The sequence below is a fragment of the Amblyraja radiata genome, chromosome 1 (genome assembly GCF_010909765.2).
Source record: "Amblyraja radiata isolate CabotCenter1 chromosome 1, sAmbRad1.1.pri, whole genome shotgun sequence".
Classification (NCBI taxonomy): Eukaryota; Metazoa; Chordata; class Chondrichthyes; order Rajiformes; family Rajidae; genus Amblyraja; species Amblyraja radiata.
In genome coordinates, this window is record NC_045956.1 from 151,978,482 (window position 1) to 151,993,881 (window position 15,400).

General features: G+C 44.6%; 1 protein-coding gene across 1 annotated transcript in view; it reads right to left on the reverse strand.

The window, feature by feature from the left end:
- Positions 1-15,400, reverse strand: part of LOC116984677 (O-acyltransferase like protein-like) — a 43,888-nt gene that overhangs the window by 613 nt on the left and 27,875 nt on the right. The window lies entirely within an intron of this gene.

Sequence of the window (15,400 nt, forward strand, 5' to 3'; positions counted from 1 at the left end):
TAAGGACTTTATCTCACAATTTGGTGATCTTATCGCTAGCTTGTTGCCCAAATTTGACCGGGTCCTGATTCTTGGTGACTTTAACATTCATGTCTGCTGTCCCACAAAGCCTCTTGTGAGTGAATTTATGAACCTGGTTGAGTCCTTCAATCTGTCTCTACTCACCACTGGACCCACGCACAAGCTTGGCCATACCTCCCAATTTGTAACACAGATATTATTGATGCCTGTCTGTCTGATCATAGTGCTATTATATTCGATATATCTCTGCCTTTCTCTCCCTCAAAATCCCATCTCCCTGCTCGCTACTCCCACTACGTAAACTCTTCGACTGCCAGTAAGTTCTCTGAGGCTCTCATAGCCGCCCCCGACATCTGCACTATTGAGGCGTCTCCCCTCCATCTCAGCACAGATTACCTCATTTCTCTATTCAATACCACTCGCTCTTCCATTCTGGATTCTGTTGCTCCTCTTAAAATGAAAAAGCCTAAGCCTAAAGGCTGGCCGTAGCTCAATGACACCACCAGAGCCCTAAGACCACACCATCCTAATTGGCCGTCTCCGGTACAGGGTTGGTATTGATGGCACTGCCCTGAGCTGGTTCATCTCCTACCTCAAAGGTAGGAGTTTCTCTACTAACATAGGCAACTCTTTCTCCTCCCCAGCTAATCTCTGCTGTGGGGTTCCACAAGGTTCCATCCTTGACCCCATTCTCTTCTCCCTGTATATGCTCCCCTTAGGCCAAGTCATTCAAAGGCACGGCATTTCCTTCCATTGCTACGCAGACGATACACAACTCTATCTCCCCCCGAAGCCCAAAAAACAATCAAATCTGTTTAACCTTATCTGCTGCCTCGAGGATATAAAGTGTTGGATGGCCCAGAACTTCCCCCAACTAAACGAAAGTCTGAGGTCATCCTTCTCCCCCCCTTGGACTCAATCAAAACGATAGCAGGCAGCCTTGAAAGCCTTACCCCACTACTCAAACCTCATGTCAAAAACCTTGGCGTAATATTTGACTCAGCATTGAAATTTGACAAACAAGTCAATGCCGTGGTAAAAGCTAGCTTCTTCCAGCTTCGGACGATAGCTAAAATAAAACAATTCCTCCAGTTTGATGACCTCGAAAAGATCATCCACACATTTATTTCCTCCCGCCTAGATTACTGCAACTCCATCTACACTGGCACCAACCAATCTTCCCTGTCCCGCCTGCAACTGGTCCAAAACGCCGCAGCGAGACTCCTGACAGGCACCCGAAAAAGGGACCACATCACCCCGATCCTGGCCTCTCTCCACTGGCTCCCTGTGCGGTTCCGAATAAATTTCAAGATCCTCCTTTATGTCTACAAAGCCCTTAATGGGCTTTCCCCCTCCTACATTAAAAGTCTTCTCACCCACCACTCCACCTCCAGGTCCCTCAGATCGGCCGACTTGGGGTTACTGAACATCCCGCGGTCTAGGCATTAGCTCAGGTGCTTGTGGTTGCAGCTCCTAGACTGTGGAACAACATCCCTCTTCCCATCAGAACTGCCCCCTCCATCGACTCCTTTAAGTCGAGACTTAAAACTCATCTCTACTCCCAAGCCTTTCTTGACGTCCTCTGAGCGAGGGATATATGTATATGTATGTAGTGATGTATGTATTTAATCTATGAACCACTGTTGTATAACGTTAGTACCTCCACCAATGTAAAGCACTTTGGCCAACGAGAGTTGTTATTTAAATGTGCTAAATAAATAAAAGTGACTTGACTTGACTTGACTTTGGCGGACCAGGCGGAAGATCTTTATGATCTTTAAAGGCTGGAAAGGCGACGCAGCAACACACTGTGCAAGGCGAAGGTCTAGTCCGAGCACTAAAGACGACATGGCCATCCACTGCAGCCACGAAGTCTCCAGCAGTGTTGATTTTTAATACCTCATGTTTTAAATTAAATGATGTATTAAATCATGTTTTAGTGCACTGTAGAAGTATGATTTCAATGTTTTTTGTATGAAGTATTTTTAAGAGGTAACTTTTTAAGGGGTAACTTTATCCACACAAAGGGCGATGGGTGTATGGAACAAGCTGCCGGAGGAGGTAGTTGAGGAAGGGACCATCCCAACATTTAAGAAAAAGTTAGACTGATACATGGATAGGACAGGTTTGGAGGTATGGACCAAAAGTAGGTAGCGTAGCTGGGACATGTTGGCGGGTGTGGGCAAGTTGCACCGAAGGGCCTGTTTTCACACTGTATCACTCTATGACTACATTATACCTCCACCATGCATGAATGCTTCAAAATCAAGTGATCGAGTTTTATTGCCATATACTCAAGCATAGAAACATAGAAAATATGTGCAGGAATAGGCCATCGGCCCTTCGAGCCAGCACTGCCATTCAATATGATCATGGCTATTCATCTAAAATCAGTACCTCTTTTCTGTTTTATCCCCATATCCCTTGATGTTGTTAGCCCCAAGAACTAAATGTAACTCTCTCTTGAAAACATCCAGTGAATTGGCCTGCACTGCCTTCTTTGGCAGAGAATTCCACAGATTCACAACTCTCTACGTGAAGAAAGTTTGTCCTCATCTCAGTCCTAACTGCCCCCCCCCCCTTATTCTTAAACTGTGACCCATGGTTCTGAAGTCCCCCAACATCGGGAACATTTTTCCTGCAGTTACAGTAAGTGAAAATCTAGAAGGCAAGCAGGATGCTTTCTCCAAACACCCCCATTTGAAGTCCACTACCTTCCACCGTTTCAACCCAGTGCTTGGTACTTACTTCCAGCAGCCACTGGTTGTCCTCCAGGATGCACCGAGCCACAGCCTGATCCATGCCGGTCACCTGGGCAAATTCGACTCAGAGACTCTCTCTCCCTCCCCCCTCTCTTCCGCTCTCTCTCCTCTCAAGCCCCCCTCTCTCTCTCTCCCCCTCTATCTCTCCCCTCCCCCTCTCTTGTCCCCTCTCTCCTCTCTCTCTCCCCTCTCTTTCCCCTAACTCTCTCTCCCCCTCTCTATCTCCCCCTCTCTCTCCCTCTCCACACACTCTCCCCTCTCTCTTTCCCCTCTCTCTCTGTCTCTCCTCTCACCTCACTCTCTTCCCCCCTCTCTCCTCCTCTCTTCCCCATTTCTCCCTCCTACCTCACTCTTCCCCTTGGCTTCTCTCCCCTCTCTTTCTCCTCTGTCTCTATCTCTTTTTCTTGGCCCCCTATCTCTCTCTTTCCCCCGTTTCTTTCTTTCCCCCTCTCCCCATCTTCCCCCTCTCTCTTTTACCACCCCTCTCTCTTCCCCTTCTCTCTCCCATTCTCTCCTACCCTCTCCTCCCTCTCCACCCCCTCTCTCTCTTCCCTCTTCCCTCTTTCTTCCCTCTCACCCCTCTCTCACTTTCCCCCCGCTTTCCCACCTCACTCTCCCCCCTCTCTCTCCCCCCCCCTCTCCCTCTTCTCTCTCTCCATTCACTCCCCCCCTGTCTTTCCCCTCTCTCTCCTCTCACCCCCCTCTCTCTCCCCCCACTGTCTCCCTGTCTCCTTCCCCCCTCTCTCTCTCTCCACCTCCCTTTGAGAGTCTGTCCCTTTGGCACAGAGACTCTCACGGCAGCGGCGCGACGCTTCCGACGCCTCCGACGCCCAGGACACTCGCACTGCCCGGAGTGCTCCATGGCCAGAGCTGCAGCGAGCGACACACCAGCCCCGGCAAACACTCGTCCGCCCCGGCTCCCCGCATCTGTTCCCGCCGCTGGTTCTGCTTCCATCCCTCCCGCAGCCCCTGCTCTCCAACACCCGCGGACCATGCAGTTTATCCGAGTTTTGAAATTTTCGTTGATCACAAAATTTCTCACCACTGAGCGTGAGAAATTTCTGACGAGCGTGAGGGCGTGAGAGTTTGCTTGAGGGCGTGAGTCTCAGGCTCAAAGCGTGAGAGTTGGCAGCCCTGTCTATTGGCACTGTTCTCTTGAAAGAAAAAAAGGGGCAAAGGATCATGAAAAACTTTAGAGTAAATAATCAGAAGCTGTTTCCACTATAGCAAATTTCAATAACCAGAAGGCACAGTTAAATATTAATGATAAGGGAAGCATCAAAGGTAAGTTTTAAGAAGGAACTGCAAATGCTGGAGAAATCGAAGGTAGACAAAAATGCTGGAGAAACTCAGCGGGTGAGGCAGCATCTATGGAGCGAAGGAATAGGTGACGTTTCGGGTCGAGACCCTTCTTCAGACTGAAGTAAGGCGTTTGTTTTAAATATACAGCATTGTTATAATCTAGAATACATTGTCTGACAGGGTAGTGGAAACAAAAGTTGCAACAGCTTTTATTGCATTTGAATAAATGATTGTTGAAAATAATATGCAGAGAACAAGGGTGTGGGACTGATGAGGAAGATGTTTAAAGAGTTAAATGATGACAAAGAAAAGGATGATCACATGGGGATTTATAATTCTACATTGCGAGTGATTTTATTTAGCTTTACCAAATTTATTGATAAGCCAATAAGGATAACAAATAGTAAGATTAAACGAGAACTTACCAGTTTGAAGTTTGATCGTTATTTTATGAGGAGTAACGTTGAGGGAATACGTGAAGAACCCCGCCAGGATGTATGCGTGTCATTCTTCAAAGCAGCGGTGTGAAATCACAGATAACTGTAATGACTAAACATAGTAAGATTAGAGAAGAGATACCAGTTGAGTATATGATCAAGGGTGGGAGCGGAGGGCACGTATTCCCTCAACGTTACTCCTCATAAAATAACGATCAAACTTCAAACTGGTAAGTTCTCGTTTAATCTTACTATTTTACTTTGGAGTCACATGAGTGACTACATGAAGATTTTAAAGCTCTGTGATTTCATGCCGTGGATACGAGTCCATGCATCACATCTGCCTTAATTATGGGGAGAATATTGTTAACATCATTAGACATCAATACGATATTGAAAAACAACGATAAATTTATTAACACCAAATTATAGCCCCTATTTATGGGGTAAAATCATATTACAGAACTTAAAATTGTTTCTGCAAATGTTCCAGGTTCAATTACTGGTTTGTTATAAAATCGTTGGAAAGTTTTCTCCGTTGACAATCCTGCTGTCTTGAGGATTTGGTCCATAAGAACAACCAACTTTATAGCTGCCGATGTAGCTGCAGCCCTGGTGGAGTGAGATTTTAAAATGTTAGTGTCTACTCCAGCCTTTATTAGGACCTGTTTTAGCCATCTCGAGATGGTCTGGACTGTCACTTTTTTTGTGTGGCTGTTTGTAGCTGATTAAAAGTGCCATTTCTTTGCCTCTGAAGATCTTAGTATACTCCATATATAATAGTAAGTGTGTTACAATACAGAGACGATCATCTGTCGGGTAGGCCCTGAATTCTATTTTTAGGCCTGCTGACCCCTGTCTGTTCTGTTTGACAAATTCATTGATGTGAAAAGTTAAATTTCCAGACAAAATAGTCATGTTGTCCAGCCTTAGTTTCTGTAGCGACTGGACCCTTTGTGCCGTGACCAAGGCCATCAGCATGACTGTTTTCATAGTCAGTTTCTGTAGGGACAGAGCTGTAGGTGGAGACCAGTTTCTTAACATGGTCAGTACAATGCTCACATCCCATATTTGGGAGTACCTGGTTCTTGGGGGATTAACATTAAAAATGCCCCTCATGAGTTTGGTTATCAGGGGGTGTGTCCCAACAGAATGCCGCTCTGTTCCTTGCCACAGGTATGTTGACAGAGCACTTCTGGCACAGTTGATGGCACTATGACTGAGCCTCTCATCGTAATGGAGGCTTGCCAGGAATTCCAGAACAGACGGGATGTTCATAGATCTGTGGGTGATGTTATTGTTGTGACAGTACTTTTCCCATTTCTTGATGACACCAAGTACTGTTTTTTGGTGGACTGTCTGTGGGCCGCTGAAATAATATCCACTGTTCGGTCCGTCAGTCCCAGGTATAGTAGAGGTGCTTTCAAACTCTACAAATTAATAGGTTTATATAATTATGACATGGGTAACTTCCCCTTGTTGCGGGATGAACCAGTAAATTAAGTCTATGATGGATGGTGATGCATGGTTCTAATACCATGTCGAGTATCACCGGGACCCATGGTTGAGTAGGCCAATCGGGTATTATCAAAATACCAGACGCGGAGTCTTGCTGTATTTTCCTTAATACCCGACTGATGAGGCAGAAAGGAGGGAATGCATAAATAAACAATATACCCCAATGCAGCGAAAATGCATCTGTTGCCGCTGCCCCAGGTTCTGGTTCCCATGAACATAATTCGATAACTGGTGTGAGCCTGGAGGCGAATAGGTCGATATCTGGTGTTCCATACCGTGCTGTAATTTCAGCAAATACATTTTTATCCAACATCCATTCAGTGTTTTCATTGAATTTGCGTGACCTGTTGTCTGCCACTAAATTTAGTTTACCTGGTAAGTAGGTAGCTGATATCCAAATATCTCTCTGGATACACTATTGCCAAATTGTGTTGGCCAAATTGTCACATGATGTCGATTTGTTTCCACCCATATGGTTGATATATGCTACCACGGTGGTGTTGTCAATTTGTAGTCTAACATGCTGGTGATATAACCCAGAACAATATGACTTAAGGCCATGGAATGCACTTAACATTCCCAGGTAGTTTATGCCCAGTGTTTGTAATAATGATGCCTCCTGTGCATTCCATCTCCCCCACAGCTGGAGATGGAATTGGTAGCACCCCAACCAAGTGCACTGGCATCAGTTTGTAGTACCATAGATGGGTTGCTGATAATGTTTGGATTGGAACAATGCCTAATGTTATCTTTCCACCATTTTAGTTCCATTATGGCCTCTGTTGGTAGCTTCATTGGTCTGTCAAAATGACCACCATAATTTTTGAGTGCTCGTATTTTAGCCCTCTGTAATTTTTGATAATGGAAAGGTCCGATTTGTGTGGCTGGAAACGCAGCCACTATTATGCCAATTATTCTTGCTACCAGTCTGATGGATGGTTTTGTGATGTCAATGATTTTGCTGCAAGCCTCCATTAAGGCTGTAACCTTTTCTTTCGGCAAAGTCACTGACATGTGAACTGAGTTAAGGGTGTACCCCAGATGATCCATTGTGTTAAATAACATCTGTGGTCACCTCTAATAGGTACTGTATAGTAAGCATCTTTTAAATCGATGCTTGCCATGTAGTAACCTTAGGAAATCATTTGCATAGCAGTAACAAAGGTTTCCATCTTGTAATGAATATATAGTACGAAAGTATTCAAATTAGTCAAATCTATGATGATGCGGCAACCACCATCTTGTTTATGATAAAGATTTTGGACATAAATTCCTGTGATTCGTGTTGGGTTTCCTCCATTACTCCTTTTTATAAGGCCACTGTAGTTCAGCATGCGCTTTTGATTTTTCTTTGCCTGTAAGCACGAACATTCGGTTCGGTACATGCTGAACTGGAGGATTATGTTTTTGTATAAATTCTATGGTATAACCCTATACTTCTGAAAATATAAGTGTCGGTAGTTCATTTATTCCATGCATCCAGATAGAATTGTAATCTCCCACCAACCTCGTAAGGAACCAGACCCACCTACCTCCATGGTTACCAGTGGTAGGTTTGTTACTTTTTCGGCATCCTCCGTGGACGTTGAGGCGCCGGTGTCTGGATCTGTAGTTGGGTTGGTGTTGAGGGTTTGCGCATTTTCCAGGAAGGCCGGTCTGGACCATGGCCTAAAAAAGACCGATGTTGAGTGTTCCTGGCCTTCGAGCTTTCACCAGTTTGTCTTGGCCGACTGGTGGCTGCGTAGGGGTGCTGTTTCTGGCCGAAGTAGTTTTTGGACGCTGCTTTAATGAGCCCCAGGGTTTTAGCCTCTTCGTCAAGATATTTTACCTGTTTGGATAAGTCCCCTCCAAATAGTAGTATTGGTGGTTTGGAGGTTCCAGGTTTGCAGAGGCCTGCAAATTTGGGGTCTAAAGCCGGTTGGATGGCACTCTTCCTAATACTATTTAACTCGTATTGGGAGTTGCAAAATAAAGCCAGTGCATCTTGGTGATCTTGTGTCATGCCTTGTTCGTTCAATGTGCAGGCGAAAGCCGTAATTCCCGCTGTTAGGACTTTCAGAACTTTTTGTATTTTCAAGTCCCTGGCTCTGATTGATGCATGTACATGTTTCCAAATACACTGGTTGACACTGGGAACATTCAGTGATGTGCAGTTCCCTGGTGGTAAGTGTCTTGCTGTGGTGTCCAGTAATGCCTGTCCTTGTAGCTGGTTGAATGACATGTAGTCAATACTTGCAGCTATTTTGGGCTCCAGGTTTTGGCCAGTTTGGTCGGGTTGAATAAACTGGGACACCATATCCAATAGGTTTTCTTGCACCCCATGCACACTAGAGGTATGTTCTGCACACCCCTCTTCACAGGGTCAGCCCAGAATTGAGCCCCGTACTCCCCTCTGATGAGGGAGAAACACTGTGCAGCTCCACAAGAGGTACTGCTGTAGGACTTACTAGCTGCCCACTGTGACTAGGCTCCCTCTCCCGGAGCCTGCCACTTTGGAGTATTTGCTCCAACAGCCGCTCCAACTGGCTCCTATGCTCTCGGGCACAGGCCACTCGCGGCTGCTCCTGTTCCTCCAGCCGCTCCAACCGGCTCCAATGCTCTCGGGCACTGGCCGCTCGCGGCTGCTCCTGAAGCCGCTCCAACCGGCCCCAATGCTCACGGGCACTGGCCGCTCGCGGCTGTTCAAAGTCGGACTCATCGGAGTCAACGACTCTGTCTGTTTTTTGCTTCGCTTTACCGCCCGGCCGTGGTGTTGATTTGGCCGGTGCGGGAGCGAAGTCGGGCACAGCTGTTCCCATTACGGGAGATTGGTGTGCCATTGGCTGCCGCTGGCTGCCCGCAACTCCGCGGTTCTCCCCCGCCAGCTTTTTTGCAGCCTTCTTGTTTCTCGTGGATCTGTCCATGCCTCCACCTGTAAAGTAAGTGGAAAGAACGCAGAGTCTCCTTACCTGCTGTTCCCGGCTTTTAAATTCTGCCGCTAAGGCTGCTGTGACTCGTTGCAATGCGTGTAGCGATATGACACGCATGCGTCCTAGTGGGGTTCTTCACGTAGTCACTCACGTGACTCCGAAGTAAAATTGTTCTTGCTTTTAGTAATGAAGTTGGTAGTTGTGCCAGTTAGCTTGTTCAGGGATCCATATTTCAGGTTGAATGCTCACCCGTAATATCCTGAAATCCTTATGTAGTAATATTCCCTTTGGATTAGTAAAATTCCAGTTTGAAAATTCTCTATAGGGCCTGTCCCACTTGCCGATTTTTTCGGCGACTGCCAGCGTCATATCAGTGTCGTCAAAAGATTTTGAACATTTCAAAATCCAGCGGCGACAAAAAAAAATGTTGCGACACTTGAAAAAACACCGCGCGTCATACGTCATCCCGCAGTGTCACAACCCATCACCGCCGCATCACAACGCAAATTTTTCCGTGACCTGATACTTCAGCCAATGATGCTGGCAGTCGTCAAAAAAATCACCATGTGAGACAGGCCTAACAAAGCAAGTACTTCTATCTACATCACTGTTGTAAACATGAAGCACAGGAAAACCTCGTGGTATTACTTCATAATCTAAAATATGACAGAGATAAGTTTCCCTAACACTCTGCAGAACTCTATTGTCAATAGATATTGAAATCATGAGGACAATTATTCACGTACTTTGCTTCCAAGCAGGTACATGTTTAGTATATTCTAACATTAATCTGAATAAAATTATTATCATCTTTATGTGTGAGGACAGTAAGATATTAACGTTGTTGAGGTTTTGAAGGACAGTAAGAACAAATTAACTAAGACAGGTCATTCTAATTGACACAGAACTTTCCAAAACAAATAGTTCCAGGATTTTCTCCCAGCCAGCAAGTCTCCAGCTGAGACAAACACTCGGATGTAACTTTCCTCTTTGCAACAGGATATAATCTGAGCATTCATGTGTCATCTAATAGTTTAAACATATTATGACAGCTAATCACTTAAATTAAGAAGGACAAGTCACGGTAATGATAGTGAAGATGTCTGTAAGACAAAGGGAACCTTCTGGAGTCTGAGTCTAAAAGCCCAGTGTCCTATCTATGATGATACATTTAAAACAAAAGCATTTTATTCCCTGTTCTTGTTCACAAGGCTATCTACAGGAATCGGGTTGTTCAAAAAAACAAAATATGTAGATATTTAGGAAATCTGAAGTTTAAACATGAATATTGAAATACACAACAGGTCAACCTGCATTTCTCAAGTGTAAAGACTAGTCAATCCTTAAGTTCATCATTAGAGGGCGGCACGGTGGCGCAGCGGTAGAGCTACTGCCTTACAGTGCCACAGAACTGGATTAGATCCCGACTACGGGTGCTGTCTGTACAGAGTTCGAACATTCTCCCCGTGACCTGCGTGGGTTTTCTCTGAGATCTTTGGATTCTTTCCACACTCCAAAGGCGTACAAGTTTGTAGGTTGATTGGCTTATAAATGTAAAATTGTCCCTATTGTGCGTAGGATAGTGTTAATGTGCAGGGATCACAGGTCGGTGCGGACTCGATGGGCCAAAGGGCCTGTTTCCGCGCTGTATCTGTAAACTAAACTAAAGGATAAGAAAGGAGCTTGGAGAATCAATAAATACTCCAATTGCAGAAAGAAAGGCAAAAGAGCTGAGTATATTCCAAATCATTGAATAGTAACCCAGGAAAATGTAAATTAGGTTATTTAAAGGCATTTATAACAAGAGAGCCTGCAAGTATGTGAAAGGCACGGCTAATGCAGGAAATTAGATAAACCTGTAGGACAAAGGACCGAAAATGAAGAAATAAAATCCATGGATTAGTTCAGATAGAGATCAACAAAACAATCAGAGATTGTTATCCGAAACTCTTACTGAGTGAGAAACAAACAGCTGGAGGAACTCAGTGGGTCAGGTAGCATCTGTGGTAGCAATGGGCAGATGGTGTTTTGGCTCAGAACTTTTCTTCAGACTGATGGAATATTACTGCAGCGGCGCGACTCACCTGTTGCAGCGGCCCCTACAGCCTGTCTGTCTTTTTTTTATTTTTTGTCTAGTTAAATGTAGTTGTTTGTGTTTTTTATACTGTTTTTAACAGAGTTTATGTGGGGGGCGGGGGGGGGGGGGGAGGGGAAACTTTTAAATCTCTTCCCTGCACGGGAGATGGTGCAGGGGAGAGAAAATACTTTGCCTTCCATCACAGTGAGGAGGAGATTCACTGTGATGGATGTTTGTGTAAATTGAATTGTGTGTGTGTCTGTAGGAATTGTTCTGTTTGTATGGCTGTAGAAACGCAGTTTAGTTTGAGCCTCACTGAGGTTCAAATGACATGGAATAAATATTGTATTGTATTATTGTATTGTGGGGTAAGGGGTAGAAAGCTGGAAGAGAATGATTAGGCTGGGGGGCATAGCTTGACAAGTTGTCAACATGAAGATACGTTGTCAAGCTGGAAAGGGCGCAGAGAAGATATACGTGGATGGTGCCAGGACTTGAGGGCCTGAGCAATGGGGAGAGGTTGAGCAAGCGGACTTTATTTCTTGGAGCACAGGAGGATGAGGGGTGATATTATAAGAGGTGTATAAAATCATGAGAGGAATAGATCAGGTAGACTCACAGAGTCTCTTGCTGAGAGTATGGGAAATGAGAACCAGAGGACATAGGTTTATGGTGGGGAGGAAAGATTTAATAAGAATCTGAGGGGTAACTTTTTCACGCAAAGGGTGGTGGGTGTATGGAACAAGCTGCCTGAGGAGGTAGTTAAGGCAGGTACTATGGCAATATTTAAGAAACATTTAGACAGGTACATGGATAGGACAGGTTTGGAGAGATATGGGCCAAACACAGGTAAGTGGGACAGATGTAGATGGCACATGTTGGCTGGTGTGGGCAAGTTGGGCTGAAGGGCCTGTTTCCACGCTCTATCAATCTATGACTATGATATTGCTATAGGTGAGGTGAGGTGGGATGGGGGGGTTGATTGGCAGATGGGTACCGAGATGGGGATAAACATAAGGAGGGGACAGCAATAGGGTGATGGGGCAGTGGGAGAAATGAGTGCACACTGGCAGGGGTGGGGTGCTCAATGAGTAGTTTGCAGCTAAAATGTTGATGATTTTCATTATGCCCATTCAAGAAAGTAAAACACTTAGGACAATTCTGTAAAGGTACATGGTTAACCATGGCTGCTCTTTTCCTGGGGCATATATTTGCTTCATTTTTGTTTTGAACAAATAGTGACGTTCTGTATTCAACCACATGATGGACATCTTTGTTGTAATTTTTCTCAAATTTGATTCATATTGAAATTGCAGACAGCATTGATCAGTGACCATACAAGAGACTAAAAGTTATGCAAATACTTTGATCTTGTTCCATGCTTTTCACCTTTTCACTGTGATGTTATCCTCTTACCCATGTCTGGCCATTCAAGGTTATCATAAGATCATAAGTGATAGAAGTAGCATTAGGCCATTCGACCCATCAAAGTCTACTCTGCCATTCAATCATGGCTGACCTATTTCTACCTCATAACCCCATTCTCCTGCCTTCTTCCCATAACCTCTGATACCTATATTTCAAATTGCTTTAAAAACATTGTAATTTTCAATTTGTTTAAGAAGGAACTGCAGATTCTGGGAAATTCTGTTATTTACTGTTTCTGATGCTACTATTTTTGCAACTTCTATTTTTGCAATAGGTTTCCATGTGATAATTCCTCAATCTCTATATCCGTGGTAAAACTTCAAAAGGTGAGATACAGAATTCCACCAGGTGAGAATGTACATGCCCAAAAAATATTCTACAATACATGCACATGTACTTTTTTCTGAAAATTTGCTAGGGTTGTCATTACAGTCCTACACCATGTGCTGTAATTTGACCCCGCCATAGTTGAATGAAAAGTAATTACTCATAACTTCTATAGTACTGAATTATCTCATAACGATGCTCAAGATCATATATTAATTAACTGCGTATAATTATGCACAGCAAAAGAAAAAATCATGCACCATCTTTTATCTTATTATAAAGTCCAAAAGGGCTGAATGGAAATTAATTATTTTTTGTCTAAGAACATTTACTTAATGGAGGAACAATCCAGTTAATTTCCAGGCGCCAAGGTTTCACAAGGATCATAGAATATAGAACAGAACAGAATATAGCACAGGTCCTTTGGCCCACTATGTCTATGACAAACATGACACCAAATTAAACTGCTCTGCCTCTATGTCATCCATATCCATCTACACCCTGCATATCCACATGCTTATCTGGAACCCTCTAAAATGCTACTATTATATCCGCTTTCAGGAAGGTAGATGGCCAGGTAGATGTTCTAGGTCAAGGGTTCCCAACCTGGGGTAAGGTAAATTTCACCTACCCATGGGTGTAAATTTGTTGATTCTGGATTTGTACATATTTTTTCTCATTGACTGACTGTGTTTAGTTCTAGTATACCGGTATCTGTTCATCATTAGTTGTTCATAAATAAGTGAACTAACATTGTTATGTGCTATTAAAGTTGCCAGGGGTACACGGGATGAAACAGGTTGGGAACCCCTGTTCTAGGTAATGTAGTTTGAGGTACAGATATTGTCCAAGACATCAGTAAAATTATCCTAATCTTTGGTAAATAAGGCCATGAGCATCTTTTAATAATGTATCCACGTGAAAGGGATACTTGTTTGAACAGTCATTCATGTTGGTTTGAAGTGTTGTTCATACCCTTGAACACAACATTTTGCCTAGCAGCAGCACACAGGGGGCGGGGGTAGGGGTTGTGGGGGGAGGGAGTGTGTGTGGACGGGGGATTGTGGGGGGAGGGGGGGATTGTGGGGGGAGGGGGTGTGGGCGGTGTGAGGGGTGTGGTGTTGTTGTGGGGGAGGGAGGGATTTTGGGCAGAGGAGGGGGTGTGTAGGTGGGGTGGAGGGATGTGGGGCAAGATGTGGGTAGTGGGGGATTGTGGGGGGGAGGGGGTGTGTGTGGGCGGAATTGTGGAAGGGGTTGTGGGGGGAGGGGCAGAGGGGTTGTACAGGGAGGGGGGTGTCAGCCGGGGGGTGGGGAGGGCGTTGTGAGGGGTGCGGGTATGTGGGTGGGTGGGCGGGGTCAGAGCTCAGAGAAAAGACGGGGGTGGTGGGGGAGAGGGGGTATCACGGGGGAGGGGGGTAGGAGCCAGCGAGGGGGACCAGAGGGGAAGGGGCTGGAACTGGCGGTGCGATGGGGACTCTCATTTTCTTCTGCCGGGATCAGATTCTCCGCTCTCCGTTTGGCGACATCTCCCGCGCCGGGCCGCTACCCAAGAGAAATATGAGGTGATGTTCCTCCAATTTGCGCTGGGCCTCACTCTGACAATGAAGGAGGCCCAGGACAGAAAGGTCAGCATGGGAATGTAAGGGGGAGTTAAAAGTGTTGATCAACCGGGAGATCAGGTAGGTTTAGGCGGACTGGGCGGAGGTTGGTGCTTATGTTGGGCACATTTTGCACCGCTGCCTGAGGTTAATTTGTACAGCGCAGATCATGGACTAGAGGTTTAGAAGCAAAGGCAAATTAAAATAATGATAAAAGCCTAATGAGATTCATTGAATCACTGAATCATTGTACTACGAAAGAAAACTTTTGACCCATGCAGCCTATTCCAGCTAAGGACGGAGATAAAAGAGAGAGACACTAGAGATACTGTTATTTAAAATCTTTGACATTAATTTTCATCTAAGGAAATGAAACTCAAATGAATGCCATCACAGCCATTTTGAGGCCAGCTCTGATGGTAAGGACTGCACCAAATAATTATGTTCTGAAATGGAACATCTCTGACAGTAATTGCAGAGATACACAATTTGATGCATGGGATTGGCTGCTGGAAGATGTTGAAACAAACAACCACAGATGCTGGTTTATACCAAAGATAGACACAAGGGGCTGGAGTAACTCATCGTGTCAGGCAGCATTAGAGAAAAAGGATAGATGACATTTCGGGTCGAGACCCTTCTTTAGATGATGGAAGATGTTGTTTGATTTAAATCATTGTAGTGGTGAATGCTGTCAACACCACTGTTAATATTTATGAAAACTGTCTCCAGACCTTACCTTTGTAATCTATTTATCACATAATCCTTTACAGTTTTGGTCAGTCCTTGATCGGGTTGATGGTGCATGTTTAAAAGTGTCCTTGCACTCAGTAAACCACTGAAAACAAACACAACATAATTTGCATTTAGTTTATTAATTAATTAAACCATTTAGAGATGCAATCAATTATTAATTGATTCAGTCATTAACATATTGGTTCCCATTGATTTAGTCATTAATTTAACATATTATCTCATAATGCCTTGCCTTAAATATAAAATACATATGTGCTTGGCAGCA